This window comes from Cebus imitator, unplaced genomic scaffold (genome assembly GCF_001604975.1).
Source record: "Cebus imitator isolate Cc_AM_T3 unplaced genomic scaffold, Cebus_imitator-1.0 Scaffold825, whole genome shotgun sequence".
Classification (NCBI taxonomy): Eukaryota; Metazoa; Chordata; class Mammalia; order Primates; family Cebidae; genus Cebus; species Cebus imitator.
Window position 1 is genome coordinate 276,618 of NW_016108140.1, and position 7,211 is coordinate 283,828.

Genomic DNA, 7,211 nt, shown 5'->3' on the forward strand with positions numbered 1-7,211 from the left:
TCCAACTCTCTAATCAATTGCATTTCAGATACTTTCTGTTTGGTTTCTTTGTCTTTAGCCCAGTGCTGCATAAGGGTGTTTTGGAGGGTGGGGAAGAAATAGATGCAGTATGTTTGTTTGACTTTTCTGCACCTCCCTACTTTCAGGCCTCTGAATCCTTCACGTTCTGTTTCTGCATACTCAGACTCTAAGTATTGTCTCCTCCGTCCCATGATGTTGCCGAAAGCTCTCCCAAACTTTGAGGTCCTCTTCAGCCGAGCCTCTGCAGCCTCCCCACTGCTGCTGTAGCTCACACAAGCAGAGGACCACCTGCCGCAAGACACAGGGCTCACCCAGGGCACCCCTTCTCTCCAGGACCCGAATGCTTAGGGCCTGCCTCTTCTCATGCCTTAAAACAGCCTTTTTGTTTTGTTCTTTGATGTAAATTATTTCCAGTTGCCTTTGCCTGTACTCTTAGTCTGTTGCAGGTTGCTCTGTCGTAGTTGAAAGAAGTCCTCCAGACTCTGTGTTTTAACCAAGGTTTGCCTGACTCTGCATTCCTTGATCTTTGTTCTAGCATAGCTCACTATACAGTTTTCATGAAAACACGCTTATAAATAAGAAAACTCTTTGATAAAAGATTCATGCACAAAGACAAACACAGCTCATGCTTCACATACACTGCACCTAGGGTTTTCTATTTTTACTGCACGCATCAGGAAACAGCCACTCTGGATACTTTTGAGGTAATGGTCTAGGTTCTAATTTAAATACAAAAAGGAAACCACCATCACCACCTGGAGGGCCTGGCATCTTCTGTGTCCTGAATGACACAGCTCCCCAGGCATTCAGAAAGAACCACAGCCCCCTGGAGCTATGCCACCTGCCTGGGGCTCTGACCCATTCCTGCAGAATGGCTTCGCCTCCATCCCCACTGTATGGCGATGTCCTTGGAGTGCTTTAGACCGTACGTCTGTGGACTCTAATAAAGCAGGAAGGATGGAAGGGGTGTCTTAGCAGAGCCGTGTCTATTCACACCCACCCACCCACTTGGCATCTCTGTCTCAGGACTCCCAGCGTTCCATGCCTCCCTGCTTCCCCAGGAGTCTCTGTGGGTTCTTCTGCCTGGCTCCCTTGGGATCTTACCTCTCACCACATGCTCACTTGCGTCACCTGCTCCAGCCAAACCACAATCCCTGGAGATTCCTGAAACTCTCAAGGTCTCTCAGACCTCTGCTCCTTGGCAATGCCAATCAAAACAGCCCTCTCTTCCTTCCTGCCCTTCTCTGGGCTGTCACACAGGTATAAGACACCACCTCGGGGAAGCCTTCCTGGATTCCCGAGCTGGGTGAGAGGGAGGTGCCTGTGGCTGGGGACCCACCCCTGCCCTCGGCCATGGCAGTCTCTGCCTGACTGCCATTTATGCTCTGTTTATGTCTAGGCTTCTGGCAGTGCTTGCCCTTCTTCCAGGAAGCCGTCCTTCCTGCGGGGTGGTGCTGCTGAAGTCAGCCCGAGTCCAAGCTTTCCAGGCTGAGCAAACACCAGCAGGGCCTAAGGAGACATGCAGCCTCATTTTAAAAGTTGGGCTGGGAGTGCTGGCAGGGCTTCAGTGGACTGAAGGAGAAAAAGGGACTGAGGACTTTGGATTTTCATCCACGGCATGGCCAAATACTGAAGAGCAAATATGAGCCGGGCAGGTTCCTAGGTCAGGGCACACCAGCCTGGCTAAAGCACCACACCCCCATCTCCTTGTGCTCGGATGGGGAAACTGAGATACAGAAGGGGGTGCGCAGGCCACCCCTGCCCTCGTCTCAGGTATTGGAATTAGGTGAGCCTGTATGAGACCATAAAGCCACCATTTTGGAGCTAGGACAGGATGATTCTGGAGAGGATGGGGAGGGTGAGGGGATGGGATCTTGCACTCAGGGTAATTCGGGGAGAGATCTCATCTGAGCACCCGGCAGGAGATAGACGGCACAGTCAACTAGGCTATGAGGAGGGGTTTTAATGAAGAGACTCCTCACAAAGGTGTGGGTGTAGGCAAACCACGAGGCGGCAAAGTCTCCTAGGCCTCAGAACTTCGGCACCCAGGACCCAGGACGGAGGGTATTAGGGGAAGGGGTCAGTGGAACCAGAGATGAGTGAGCTTCTTGACAGCAGCTGCGGCTTCTGTTCACTTCTGGAAGACGGCGGACTGCCCTGTTCCTGCTAAGGGAGAAGCAGCTGGGCATCTCTACCCTGGCCTCCCACTTCCCTGGCCTCCTCCCCGCCCCTCTAACCTCCTCCTGGGAGCCTCCCCTGGCCAAACCCAAGGCAGCTACATTAATGGCCTTTGTGGGTCAGGGCAGGGCAGCGGGGGTGGAGGCGGGGTGTGCAGGGGACAGGGACAGCTGGGGGGAAGCGCATTCTGTAGTGAGGGCAGTAGGCCTGGAGCTTTGCAGTCTCTGTGTCCTGGGCCCCTGGCCCCACTGTGTCTGCACACGGGCGGGCTGACGTGTGGCCCTCCCGAGAGTCCTGGCCCTCCCTCCCACTCTGCTCTGCATGCCAAACCCCAGGAGGTCAGTGCTGGGGTTCCAGGCCCTGCTACTCCCAGGGCACACTCCGCTTTTCCCTCCTGTGGAACCCTAGAATCAGGTCGGGGTCTCCTTTCTCAGTACCTTTACTCCCTTTTTCTTCCTGTGCCAGTAAAAGGAACACCTGGGCCAAGAAACAGGGCGGAGTCAGTCAGGGAGGAGGTGTGTCTTCTCTGGGGATGCTGGGGCTCGGAGAGGTCACTCACCCACCTCCAGCTATGACCAGGAGCAGAGCGCTGCTGAGACTCACAGCCCACCCGGAGGGCCGCCGGCTCCTGGCTGGGGTGTGAAACGGGGAGCCAGGTATTTGGAGGCCAGGCAGGGATACCTCGGCTCACAGAGAGGGCTACCAGCCTTTCATTCTTTGATTCGTTCACCCATCATTTGTTTGCAAACACTGAGCACTGCTGTGTGCCCGGCACATATCTAGACAAGCAAACAATTGTGGTGTGGGGTTCAACGGAAATAGGACAGGACATGGGAGGAGAAGTGAGAGTGAGGATGGCTGAGAAGCCTTTGGGGTGGGAGGTGATCAGGGAAAGCGTCTTAGGAAACGGGAGTCTGAGCTGGACGTGGAAACACAAATAGGCTGGACAGGGTGGTGTTCACTGACCTGGGCAGAAGGTGGGATCATCGCAGGAGAGCAAGCAAGTCTTGCAGTCGGCACAGCTGGTGACCTTCACTGTGGACTATATGTCTATGGGAGAGGAGGCACAGCGGCTGGGGGTGCCAGGTGCCCTTCATCCCTCCCCCAGGCCCAGTCCCCAGGCGTACTCACCACAGGACTCATTGCAGGCTGCTGGGGAGGGTGAGAAGGTAGAGAAACTGAGGTGCTAAGGAGGCAGACAGAGCCAAGGGGGTCTGGGGTGCACGTAGGAGAGGGAACTGGGAAGGTGTTCACAGGCAGGGGTGGGGCTCCGGGGAAGGGCTGAGGGGGCTGCAGAGTGAACTCTGCCCTGGGTCTTGGGAGGGTCGGAGAGCTGGGCTGTGTGTAGGGACTGTCCCCACCCCTTACCCTTCTCCTTCAGCCCATCAGATATCTCATTCAGCCTCTCAGAAAAGAGATCCTTGTGCATGCGAATCTCTTCCAGAAGTACTGTTTTATCTGGGTAGAGCAGGAGGGAAGGAGCGTTCGATGTTACAACTTGCTCAAGGTTGGGTTTTCACACGCTTGTTTCTAAAATGGAAGTTCCGAAGAGCACACAGAGACAGACTGCATTCATCCCCCACCTTCACAAGACCTCCGCCTATGGCCACATGGGCCTCTGAGAATGCCTTGGAGGATGGGCCTTTGTCAACCCAAGCTCCAGGGCCCTGGGACTCTTGGCTTCCTCACCATCTCGTAACTGCTTAATGGCTTGGTGTACTTTAGTGAAGAATTTGGCTGTTTCTTCTTCCAAATGGTCACGATCTGAGGATGAGATACAGGTTGAAGGGAAGTCAAGGGAGTCAGATTTCAGGTCAGGCAAAGGGGCCAGATCCAATCCCTGATCTCCTGGCTGTGCCTCACCAAGCTACCAGGGTTTGAGCAAATTATTATCCTCTAGAAATAGGGAGTGAATGCTTTGACAAAGTTCTGTCGGTGGCCCCGGGCTACCCCAGAGAATCTGCAGGTCATAGTCTATCAAGGCAGACAGTTCTGGCCAGCAGCGGAGGCAGTTCTTCCCTTCGATGGCAGGCAGCAGACAGATGATCAGGAGACACAGAATCTTCTGGGGTCTGCCTACTGTGCCCCAGTGCCCTGCCTGGCAGTTCCAGGTAGAACACTGGTGTTCTGTCCCTCTGGTAACCACATTCTCTTGGCAGAACAAAGTGCATTCTGTAGGGCAAGGCAAGGGTCAGCTGTGGTGTCATGATGTGAACCCCAGCTTTGGCATCGGACCCAAGTGGGAACCTTGGTACATAGTTCCTCCTCTGAACTTGGAGTCACATGCTCAGCAGGGAAGGTCCTCGTGAGGATCGGAGGAAAGGCTGCACTGCCTGGTGGTGGGTGCTCAGCCATCTTGACTGTGTTCATTTGGTGTGGAACAGTTTAACAGGAGTGAAATTTGAGAGGCAGAAAAGAACAGCACAGCGAGAGGGTTAGATGAGTGAAAAGAATCAGAATCTCTTCACGCTTTTCCACAAAGAAGTGGCCAACCAAGGAGAAGGTAATGGAAAATACATGTTTTCATGGCCTGTATAAACTGGCAGCGGACTCGTGTTTGGTCAAGCCAGAGGGGCTCAGCAGCTGACACCATGGTGCAGGCAGAGTATAGACAAGTTCCAGCCAGCGGTGCACGGAAGTGCAGAGAGAGAAGCCACCTTCAGGGCAGTGGTTCTTTTGTACAATGTGCCCTGAAAAAAAAGAAAACTCCCTACTCTTTTGTAATAAAAAAAAAAAAAAAAAGCCCCTGGGATTCCTGTCACTCATGAGCTGGCAATGCTTCCATGCCATGCTTCTGAGTGCCCTGGGCTGGATCACGAGAAGCTAAGACCACCAGGCATTTAAGGAATGCTTCCAACATGACCAAGAGACAAAAACCATAGCAAGAATTCAAAACAAAGGCAAACAAAAACTGCAGGAAAAAGGAAGAGTACAGAGTTATGACAATAGAATAAAACTTAGAACCCAATTACAATTAAATTGACAACATATTGTTTTTCCCAGAAAAGAAGAAGCTGCTATGTAAAAGGAAGCGTTATCAGAGACTAAAGTTATCATAGTACAAATTAAAAAATTCCATAGAAGAATTTTGGGACATCATTTCAGAAATCTTCCAGACAGAAGTACAAAAACACAGAGATGGGAAATAGGAAATAAAAGATAAGAAAATTAGATAATCAATCCATGAGATCCAACATCCAGCTAATACAAGTTCCAAAAAGATAATTATTTATAATAGAAGTTGTGTAGGAAGTATATACAGGAAGAAATTCTATTCTGTATGGAGAGGGGTGTGGCATTGAAGTTTGCTAGAAGAAATAATTGGGCTGGGCACATTGGCTCACATGTGTAATCCCAGAACTTTGGGAGGCTGAGGCAGGAGGATCACTTGAGGTTAGGATTTCAAGACCAGCCTGGCCAACATGGTGAAACCCCGTCTCTACTAAAAATACAAAAAACAGCTGGATGTGGTAGTGCGTGCCTATAATTCCAGCTATGTGGGAGGCTGAGGCAGGATAATTGCTTGAACCTGGGGGATAGAGGTTGCAGTGAGCTGGGATTGCACCACTGCACTCCAGGCTGGGCGACAGGGTGAGACTGTCTCAAAAAAAAAATAGTTGAATTAATAAATTAAGGCTGTGCTAGTCAGGTGGGCTGTGATGAGAGGGTGATTCCAGGCTCTGTAGAGATGTTGCTATATCCCCGGTTTTGTATGGAATCATGGGTGAGGTGAGGAATAAGCCTGTTTTTTTTTTTTTTCTTACTCAGTCAATACCTCTGTAAAGGTAAGGCCTAGAAGTGTCCCAAAACACAACTTGCATGTCCTCAGGATGCATCACCCTCTAGGCACAGTGATGTTTATCACACCAGAAAGCTNTTTTTTTTTTTTTTTTTCTATTTGGTCAATACCTCTGTAAAGGTAAGGCCTAGAAGTGTCCCAAAACACAACTTCCATGTCCTCAGGATGCATCACTCTCTAGGCACAGTGATGTTTATCACACCAGAAAGCTCATGCAAGATTTGGCATGCAGAATTTTTACTGGAGTTTCATTATGTAGGTGTGATTGGCTGAATCATTGGCCATGTGCCCTGTCTCTCCCTGGAGGTTGGGCTGATATTCCCTGGCTCAAAGCCCCAACCCTCTTACCACATGGCTAGTCTTTCCTAACCATACATTGTCACATTAACAGAATGACTCAGGATAGCCAGCTCTCCTGCCTCCCTGGCTGTCAGAGTCCAGGTGGCCCTCAGAGGCTGTCCCTCTGATACCATGAGCACAGCTCATATGTCTGGCCCGGGACGTCTGCTCCTCTCTCTGTGGCACTGGACCCACCTGCCACTCCCCACACGCCATGTTCCCAGCTTCTCCCCTGTTCGGTGAAATCGCTCCTATCCTGAGGCATTTTGTTAACGTGGTATGGATAGGTGGGATCTCATAAGCCCACCACCAGACCCTTCTATCACTCAGGAAATTTCTAAAGATTTAGAGGTCCTCTCCTAGGAACCAGGGACAAAGGCTAGCTGGATTCTTTGCCATACAATGATAGCACATAAATTCCTGATTACCCATTAACATTTGGGCATGAGTTCATCCAGATCTAGGCTTTGTAATGCTTCTGTGGTCTCCTGAAATCTTCTGGAAGGATCTCAAGTGCCAGACACAAGCTTTTGCTTTGCCCATGCTGAGTCGCAGAGATATTAGAATAGAGACAATTAGAAATCCAGGGACAAGTGGAGCACCACAAGGCCATCTATCTTAGCAAATTAACTCACTTGGTTGGTAAGATCATCTCACAGGTCATTGACCTGCAAATCCTGTCCAGTTATTAAAGGAACCTTGTCATAAAGAAGAACATTCGATACATCCCAGAGACTGGTATCTGTTGGTCCATGCCTTTATGAGGGGTTGGATTTAGTTGTTTGATTTTTTAATGCAAAAATTACAAAAAGTTCATCATCCGATAACCTATCATAAATGAAACCTTCATTTCATTTTCTTTCTGGTTAAAACT

At 50.4% G+C, this 7,211-nt stretch overlaps 1 pseudogene; it reads right to left on the minus strand.

Moving 5' to 3' along the window:
- Nucleotides 1-2,638: 2,638 nt before the first annotated feature.
- Nucleotides 2,639-4,554, minus strand: LOC108297656 (annotated as a pseudogene).
- Between the last annotated feature and the right edge of the window lie 2,657 nt (nucleotides 4,555-7,211).